Raw genomic sequence first — 10899 nt, forward strand, 5'->3', positions numbered from 1 at the left:
GGCCTGTGGATGCCAACAGGACTACCTTAGGTCTCCAAACAGATCTAGCTAGTAGCTAGACACAGGATCAACTCAGTCCGGCACCAAAATCTGCACAGAAAGTGCAGAGTGCAGTATCAGTACAACCGACCCCATGTACTAGTAAATGTCGAGTCTAACCTCGACAAAGTAGTGACGAGGCTAGGACAAGACACCTATAAATTAACCTGTGCAATATTTATCAATATATACAACAATAACAACAACTAAAGAAGCAAGGCAAGAAATATTGGGAAGGGGACATGCTGAGGGGATTACATGGCAAGGAATCACAACATGAATGAGAACATGATCAATCGATATATCTTTAACAGAAAGAAACAAGTAAACACAGTAAGAGAAAGTGTACAGCATCACCCTTCGTGCTTTTACTCTCAACCTCTCCATAAAAAATAATAGAAACGACACAACATAACCCTTCATGCATTAACTCTCTCTCATAACATGGAACGGTATCACCCTTCGTGCATTATCACTCACTCACAAAATATTGCATGACATCACCCTTCATGCTTTAACACTCTCCCTTACCAAGACAATGAACAATAACCACAGGGAGATAGAAATATCAAGAAGAAGTCTTACTTCAACATTCAATTCCACGTTACTAACCTCAACTTTGAGTCAATACCCAATAAATACCAATTTCCGTGAAACATAATAAAAGTTGTTCAACATAACGAATAGCTAGTCTAATCATGAACAATATGATCAAGGAATACCACGATTACAATAATAAGACTCACTCATATGCTATGACTCGACAACAACGCATAGGTACTTGTCACCTAACCCATACGTTGTACTCAACATACATACACTTAGCAAATAAGCGAATAATGCCTAATACCTCAAGCCAAGGTTAACCACTATACTTACTTCGCTCTGAAGGCCACTCAATACTCAATCACAGCTTTTCCTCTAGAATCCACCTCCAAACCACTCGTATCTATTCAAAAATGACTCAATAATATCAAATATTGCTAATGGAGTCAATTACATTGCATAAATTTAGATTTCTCCCCCAACAAGTCAAAAACCGACCCCGGACCCGCTTGGTCAAAATCTGAGGTTCGGATAAAAATCCATTTAACCATTCACCCCCGAGCTCGGATATATAATTGGTTTTGGAATCCGACCTCAATTTGAGGTCTAAATCCCCAAATTTTGAAATCCCTAGTTTCTACCCAAAAATCCCCAACTCTACCATGAAAACCTTAGATTTTAGGTTGAAAATTCATAAACTGTAATGGGAAATTGAAAGAATGTGATTTAGAATCACTTACCAACACTTTGGGGAAGAAAATGTCTTTTGCAAATTGCTTCTAGGCCGTCTAGCTTTTGAAAATGTGAAAGAATGGCTTAAGTCCCATTTTGGGACTGTTTTATGAACTGGGCGACAATGTTCATCGCGTTCACAAGGACACTGTCGTGTTCGCGAAGAGCTGCCCTGCTAGGCTTACGTGAACTCTCACCGCGTTCGTGAAGGCTATGCCCCCTGGCCTTCATGTTCACGAGCCCGTGCTCGCATTCGCGTAGAAGGAAAGTCTAACCCCTCCCCCATGTCCCAAATGCTACGCATTCGTGATGATCCAGTCGCGTTCGCGAAGGGTAAAGCCCCCATCACTCCACGTTCGCGAAGAGGAAAAACTCCCCCTAACCAGCTTACCCTTCGCATTCGCGAGAGTATCTTCGCGAACGCGAAGAAGAACACACCAGAATAGCTGCTGCAACAAAAATACCAGAATTTCGAAGTCCAAACATCCCGTAGCCTATTCGAAACTCACCCGAGCCCTTGTGGCTCCAAACCAAACATGCACACAAGTCCTAAAACATCATACGAACTTGCTCGCATGATAAAATCGCCAATATAACACCTAAAACTACGAATTGTACACCAAATCGAATGAAATTTTCAAGAAAGCTTTAAAACTTTTATTTTCACAATCGGACGTCCGAATCACGTCAAACCAACTCCGTTTCTCACTAAATTTCACAGACAAGTCTTAAATATTATAGTGGACCTGTACCGGACTCCGAAACAAAAATACTGACCAGGTATCAACAAGTCCAAACATCAGTCAATTCTAAAAATCCTTAAACTTTCAAACTTTTAATTTTTCATCAAAATTCCATATCTCGAGCTAGGGACCTCTGAATTCGATTTCGGGCATACGCCCAGGTCCCAAATTACAATACGAACCTACTGAGATCGTCAAAACATGGATCCGGGTCCGTTTGCTAAAAATTTTGACCGAAGTCAACTTAAATTGATTTTTAAGGCAAAAATTCTCTTTTTATCAACTTTTAACATATAAGCTTTCCGGAAGAAAACTCGGACTGCGCACGCAAATAGAGGAAGTCTAAGATAAGGTTTTTGAGACCTCGAAAAGCAGAATTAGGTTCTAAAATATAAGATGACCTATCGGGTCATCACACTAGGGATAATTATAGGCAAGCAAGAACATCAAAAATTCTGTAAGGTATATGATGTAATAAGCTCGCAGCTTTACAAGAGTCAGAGGGTCTCTCTTAAGTACCACAATGAAAGACTAGCTGAGGAAATAAGGAAGAAGGCTTCAACCTAATCATAGTGACCTAAAGAGGAAATGATCTTGTAAGAAAAGTCTCACTACAACATTGTATGCACTCCATAAAAAGTGGCACCTATCGTGGCTAATGAATGGGAAGTAAAAATCAAAATTAATATTTTTGATCATATGAGTTACAAAAAATTCCTGTATTTGTGGGCACTAAGAAAGCCAAGCATTCATGCAGCAAGTGGCAGAACGACCAGGAAAAGTAATTGCTTACATTTAAACACAACTGAGAAGGCATGAAAGAAAATCTATAGTGCTAGCAAGTTAAAGGAAGGTTGCGAGTAGTATAAATAGATAGGTGTAGGTCGCAATCTAAAGTATAGTAGAGTGACAAGGTTTTAGGTAGATAGGAGTAAGGATAAGAAAAGATAAGTGAGAAGGTAACAAGAATAGGTAAGGCCTCGGGATTAAGCCCATCAAAATAAGAGAGCTGATGGTTTATGTATGTTTTAAAAAGCTCAGTATAGCTTGAATTAACTCAGAGAAGTTTAAGACTAGGTGCATCTAGAAGAGATGGAATGCTTCCTTGGTAGTAGAATAAGGGTGTAATTGTGATAGATAAGAGGATGACGTTTAGGCCTTTGATTGAGTAATGATTTAACGAGAAAGGGTGTCACGACCCAAACCGATGGGCTGCGACGGGCACCCGGTACCTTACTCAATCGAGTACCAACATAACATATATTTTTGTATCATACTATCATAGATAAATGAGCCGAAGAGGCTGCCGTGAGATAGGTAGAATACAACTTGTAATACCAACTTATACATAAGACATATGGGCCTCTAAGACCAAAGTGACCACTCGTACACTGAACATAGGCCGACAAGGCCATACAATCTTTTAAGTACATGACATCTGTCTACAAACCTCTAAGAATACATAATTGTTATAAAGGTCAGGATAGAGCCCCGCCATACCAAACAATACACATCTAAATCATACTAACCAAACAAGCAATTCCGGAGCAAATGGAGTGCACCAACATCTTCCGTTGAGCTGATCGCCTACTTGGAGGACTCTCGACCTGTCTATCGAAACCTGTGGGCATACAACACAGCGTCCCCAGGCAAATGGGACGTCAGTACAAATAATGTACCGAGTATGTAAGGAAGGAAAATCAGTAAATAATAGATATGGGAGAAACATAGAGTAAAAGACTCGACCTGTACGTCCGCATAGCTCTGTGAATCATTTCATTTTTTATAACGTCATGCATATGCATATAAATGCTATACCATGCATAGGTATATGTGTTTATAACATCATCAAGCCTCTGAGGGCATCCCATCATATCATTTCGGACACTGTGGGCAATTCGTCAACGTATACCAGCTGATCAGGTGGTGGTGCGTATATAACGCCGTAACCTTTTCCCATATCCCATATACATATAATATACGCGTATTTAACGCCATCTGGTCATGGGTCAATGTATATGTATAAATGCATGAAATTCATAAGAAATACGTTAATACGATTTCTCGGAATGTCATAAAAATAATATGCATGTCGGATAAATTTTATCAAATACATATTTTTCTGAGACCCATGAACAGAAGATGTAATAATAATTCACATGGGAAATCAAGAATATAGACACCCCTAATATTTCTATGAATATTCATTTATGGAAATTGTGCATTTGCTTGTCTCGTTCGTGTCGTATAGATCATGCTAAAGAGAAAGAAGGGATAGCCTTAACATATCTAAAGTAGGGAAAAATCCGTATGATATCCTTGAGAAAGATTACACCGTACTCCCTTAGAATCGCAAAATCACGTTGCTATAATATTACACAGTATAACTTCTTTTCCCTAAAATCCGTTGCTTGGTAGATGTAAAATATCTCCATTTTTGTAATTCTTTATCATAATATTGCATATGTTTTCTTGCTGAAGTTCATCCGTAACTTGAAGATGAAGTATCTTTATTTTTGTCAATTAAAGAAGTGATTTGATGATATTCTTTAATCCAAAGAGATAAGGTGCCCATCTCTTTAAGTGTTGCCACCTTGCAAGGTGATTCAAGAGTCACCTAATATATTTTCATGTGGCTGCCACGTTTTGCCTTAGTCTTTATCCAAAAGACTTTAATTAATCAACCACTAATTATTAATTAACTTGTTAATTCCCCCATTATCCAATAATTCATATAATTCCCTAATTAATTAGGTAATATCCCATTACCCAATAATTAAGAGTTATCTCAACTTACTTAAAATACTGCTCACTTTTAACATACTTTGTACACCTTGCTATCATGGCCATGTGGTACCTTGTATAATACTAGTCCATAAATACCGGGTATTTTAGCTCGGACCGTATTTTATCCCACACCAACAACCTTCAACGAAACTCATTTTCTTTGATTCGTTTACCCTCTCACTTTCACGAATTTACTCATCACTTGTTTGAAATAGCATAATGCTTATAATTTCAAAATAATCTCATTCCCGAACTTACATGATTAGCTTACGACGAAACTTTAACATACGAAAAATGCGGAAGGTAACATCTCATTTCCGAGCTTATATAAATTTACTTATGGCGTATTTCCACGTACGAAAATATGGGGTGTAACATCATTCCCCCCTTTGGAACATTCGTCCTCGAATGTTGACTGATGCACTTATCATTCTCATAACCCATAGCTCTTGCGAATACTGTAGTACTCCTCTTGCCATCTAGGCAACTATTCTGTGAATGAATCCCAAAGGCCAGGGCATTCCCCCTTTTAGGCCTCTTTCTCACACCACGACTTGTGGTCGGAATCCTTCCAATCTTGTAACTGTTGCTACCTTTTATCATCCAGCCTGTACGACTCTGACTTTGTAAGTGCGCCTATGTGACTCCTCTTTCCTTCTTCCTCCAGCTTTTAGCCAATCTCTAGACCTCACTTGTAAACATATACAAAGCTCAATAAGATGTTCCTCTGGGCATCTATATTGAAGTTCTTCGCTTGGTACTTTGTCGAACTTACGAATATTGTTATATCTTATATCATAGACCTGGTTATTAATCTGTATGACTTTACTGCATCTAGGTAAGTCATACTATACCATAACCCTTACCTTGGTTTTATTATTATCGAGGTATGCTACCCAATTTTAGGTTACTCTCTCGTTTCTTATTATAGATGTATAAATCCAAGTCCTTCAATGTTTCCTTATTATTGTTCATCTAAAGGATGTATTCCTTATCTTGTCTCATACGTTGGAACTTTATCCATTTATTGTTGATTTACCTTAACATTGATCCATAATCTACCACTGATAACTTGGCCTCTTATGTAACACTGCCTCTAGGGCTCACATTGCATCGTGGAACATTTGAAGTGATTGTCTTGATCCACCTGGGGGCGATACTATACTATAATTCTATAATCGTATTTCATAGCATCCCAATGTGATTTTACCTTACGTGGGTATTTTAATCTTGTACAATTCATGAAATCATTACTCAATCGAAGGCCCAAACGTCATCCGTATTTTAATCCTGTATAATTCATGAAATCATTACTCAATCGAAGGCCCAAACGCCATCCTTCATCTATTACCATCTTCATTCTACTACCAGGGTAGCATTCCATCTCCTCTAAATGCTACTAGTCTTAGACTCTTTTAAGTTCATTCAGGCAATACTGAACTTTTTATAACTTAGAGAAACCATCGGCTCTCTTGTTTTCATGGGCTTAGTCTTGAGCACTTATCCATTCTCATCACCTTCTCACTCGCCCTTTCTTATCCTTACTCCTGTCTTCCTAAAACCTTGTTGCTTTACCATACTTTAGCTTGCGACCTACACATATTCATTTATACTACTCGCAACCTTTCTTCAACTTGCTTGCATCATAGACTTCCTTATGTTATTCTGGAACATCAAGTGAGACATCACATGGTCCCAAACTCTTCTTTTACTTTCTTAACTAGATCTCTCGATACCTATAAACCATAGGCTGGAAGATATGCTACTAACAATGCCGCTATCATTCCTGGATATTGAATCCCCACGCTTCTAGCCTTTTATCCGAAGTATGGACTATTCATAACCTTCTGCATTTGAGTATTTCGTACGTTGTTTACCTTTACCTTACTACCTTAAAATCATGCATCGTACCTTCTATCTATTTCGTGACTCCCTTCCACATAAGTATAATTCACATCCATAACTCAAAGTTCTATTATAATACTTGCACCTCTGGTGCATACACTATCCGGTGGGAGCTTCGTACTGACTTCTTATGAGGCTGGTACTTTTCCAATTGGCTTTATCGTACACTTTTGTCACGACCCAAACCGATGGGACGTTATAGAATATGGTTGTTGTACTTTCTCTCTTGTACCTTTGATATTAAGAGTGATCTTGCAATGTTCTCAATTACGATTTCTATAATTTTCTGGGTCCAATAATTAGACTCTTGATTTACTTGGTTAATGTAACTCTTTAGTTTCCTCTTCCTTCTGATCAGCCTTTATGTAGGCTTAAGCTATCTTCCGATCTGTGGCTCCTGGTATTAGTTATTACTTTAGCCTTTCATGGGCGTTATGGAATATCCATGATACAATCTTCTAACGACTCAATCCTTTGTCTATGCCCTAGACTAAATTCTTTCTTTTAACTTATATCGGAGTCTTCTACGGCTGTATGAATGTCAACATATATGCTGTATGTATAAAATTCCGAACTCTTAAGCGCGTTCATAACGTAACTAACTCTTGATTATTAATCGAATGATTCTTTCCGTTGCTTCTCGGCTTTCTTTAAATGTAAGCAATTACTTTTCCTGGTCTTCTTGCCCCTTGTTGCGTGCATACTTAGCTTACCTTAGTGCCAACACATATTGAATTCCATACAACTCATGTGATCTTGAATATCACATCTGATTTTACTTCCCGTTCATTAGCCCCGGTAGGTGCCACTTTCTTATGGAGTGCATACAATGTTGTGGTAAGACTGTTGTTACAAGACCATTTCCTCTTTAGGTCACTGTGCTTAGGCTGAAGCCTTCTTCCTTATTCCCTCATCTAGTCTTTTGTTTTAGTACTTAGGGAGGACCCTCTAACTCTTGTAAAGCTGCGAGCTTATTGCATCGTATACCCGACGGACCTTTTGATGTCCTTCTTTGCCTATAATTATCTGTAGTTACTTACCTCCATGCTCTTATGCTTGTAGAGCTGCTTCTGAAATGATATTTTGACTATCTTCCCAGTGGCACTCTCTCTTATTCCCGTAACTTTCATACAGTACCTTTAACTACCCCTACTCCTATCTGAATATATCTTAAGTATTATAATGACATTACTACGAGGCTGAATTCACTATATTGGGTTTTACTATGTTTATCTTGCACGATCTGCTGAGTCATCTGTAACCACCTATCTAGCCATAACTAGGCTCTTCCTGAATCAACTACTAACTACTCGTTGGCCCATTCTCATATCAATATTCCACATAAACTTTCTTGGGTTATTTCCTTTGTCTTAACTTACCTCTCGCACTGGCTCTTTTTTTTTTATAACATCCCGGGCCGGAAACCTTACTTCCTCTCCTTAACGTCATGCTTGCATAATATTCTGGAATCGTAGCATATCTATAGGATTTGGATAAGTGCAATCTCATTTTTATCGCATCCTTCCTTTACCATTCCATAATTACTAGAATCAATTAATTCTGACTTAACGCCACATCAGTCCATATCCCCTCCCCATTTAGGGGAGTACGGAGAGTTGGAGCTACGACGACCTATCTATAGATGTTTTACCTTTTCATCTTTGGTGTCTTTTCACATCATCGATGATCTTTACTAGCCTTGCGGGAATCCTTCTGTACCAAGGATAACAAAATTCCTTACTCACGAGGGTGACACTTAGTGTTACTGGCACACATAGTCCCTTAAGCTTAACTTTGCTCACATTGCTTGCTTTAGGGAAGCGTCTTCCCGAATGACCTTTAAAGATTATTCTTCTGTCGTCCATTCTATTATTGTTGGAACACAATCTCTGCAATTATCATGATGCCGACTATTATCAAATCACTCAGTCCCTAATTCATGTTTAGTTTATCTTGTTCACCAACCCATACTTATTCCTATTACTATGGGGTCTAACTTTTCCTTCTGGTAGTCGTGTTGGAGTCACAAACTTATTTCTCGAAATGAGGATATGACTTTATGGCCTATACTCTTTTGTTGTCTCAAGGCCTGTCACCACTCATCTTTTCCTTGACTTGACTATAGACTCTGTAATACTGTCATTTGTTTTTTAATCTACTATTGTCATCCATGTATCACATCTTACTCATAATGCTTTATTAAGTCTCTTCTTATTTCCCGCTAACATTTATGTCTATTACTTTATTCTGAAAACTTCAACAAGACATTCTTTTGTTTTTAGCTCCCCTTGCTCCATCCATTGGCTCTTCGAATCGCCTAACATTCTTTCTCTACTAGGGACGAGAGCCACACTTAGGTAATATTTATCCCTTCAAGGCTTCCAGTGCCTATCTTTGTAGTACTCATATTTAGCTATACTACTTTAGAGTGCACCATCTGGATGTCTCACAAGGAGATTTATTAGCTCTTTTGCAATATCCTTCGGAAACATCAACTAATACAAATAATTCATCCACCATTTTGGGTTACTCTAACCCTAACCGAATTATGATATCCCATCCTCTTCTTAAACCATATATATTAGCTCCTATAGGGCATAACTGAGATCGGTGTGGCCAATTGTACATACCTCTGTTACTGCTGAAGGTAACTCAAAAGGCTTATATTCCTCTGCGTTAGTTGAAAATACTGTTAACCTTAATTAACTAGGCACCTCGTACCCTTCTTCATCTTGCTTCTTTTGCTTCTTGAAACTTGTATTTATCTTTTGAATCTCTCATTGACTTTCACCATAAAGGTGGATAGATATTCTTGCCTTAAGACTCCTTATCACGAGGCTTATACGTCATAGTACATACATGATCTACTAAAGACCTTATATTTATTTATCAGAAGCATCATTAAAAATCGAGTTCTTCTAACTCAATTCTTTCATAGTCACAACAATATCTCTTACCGACCTTCTTTCTGAATGTAGGCATCATTGTATAATGAATAAGATAGAGTTTAGGAAATTGAGTTCTTACAACTGAGCTCTACCACACGATCTAGAGTAAGAAGAAAGAGTGACAGTCCTAAATGCCTTGTAGCCTCCTGCTTATAAGTGTGGTATACGACACACCCATAAATAAGACTTTACTAGACACGACTTGTAGACTCCCTAGGACAGAACTGCTCTGATATCACTTTTGTCATGATCCAAACCGATGGGCCACGACGGGCACCCGGTACCTTACTCAATCGAGTACCAACATAACGTATCTTTTCGTATCATACTATCATAGATAGCTGAGCCGGAGAGGCTGCCGTGAGATAGGTAGAATACAACATATAATACCAACTTATACATAAGATATATGGGCCTCTAAGACCAAAGTGACCACTCATACACTGAACATAGGCCGACAAGGCCATACAATCTTTTACGTACATGACATCTGTCTACAAGCCTCTAAGAATACATAATTGTCATAAAGGTTGAGACAGAGCCCCGCCATACCAAACAATACACATCCAAATCATACTGACCAAACAAGCAATTTCGGAGCAAATGGAGTGCACCAACATCTTCCGCTGAGCTGATCGCCTACTTGGAGGACTCTTGACCTGTCTATCGAGACCTGCGGGCATGAAACGCAGTGTCCCCAGGCAAAAGGAACGTCAGTACAAATGATGTACCGAGTATGTAAGGAATGAAAATCAGTAAATAATAGAAATGAGAGAAACATGAAGTAAAAGACTCGACCTGTACGTCTGCATAGCTCTGTGAATCATTTTATTTTATATAACATCATGCATATGCGTATAAATGCTATACCATGCATAGGTATATGTGTTCATAACATCATCAAGCCTCTGAGGGCATCCTATCATATCATTTCGGCCACTTGGGAAATTCATCAACGTATACCAGCTGATCAGGTGGTGGTGCGTATATAACGCCATAACCTTTCCCCATATCCCATATACATTTAATATACGCGTATATAATTCCATCTGGTCATGGGTCAATATATATGTATAAATGCATGAAATGCATAAGAAATACGTTAAAAAGATTTCTCGGAATGTCATAAAAATAATATGCTTGTCGGATAAATTTTATCAAATACGTATTTTTCTGAGACCCATGAACAGAAGATATAA

This window comes from Nicotiana tabacum, chromosome 12 (genome assembly GCF_000715075.1).
Source record: "Nicotiana tabacum cultivar K326 chromosome 12, ASM71507v2, whole genome shotgun sequence".
In the NCBI taxonomy this organism is placed as follows: Eukaryota; Viridiplantae; Streptophyta; class Magnoliopsida; order Solanales; family Solanaceae; genus Nicotiana; species Nicotiana tabacum.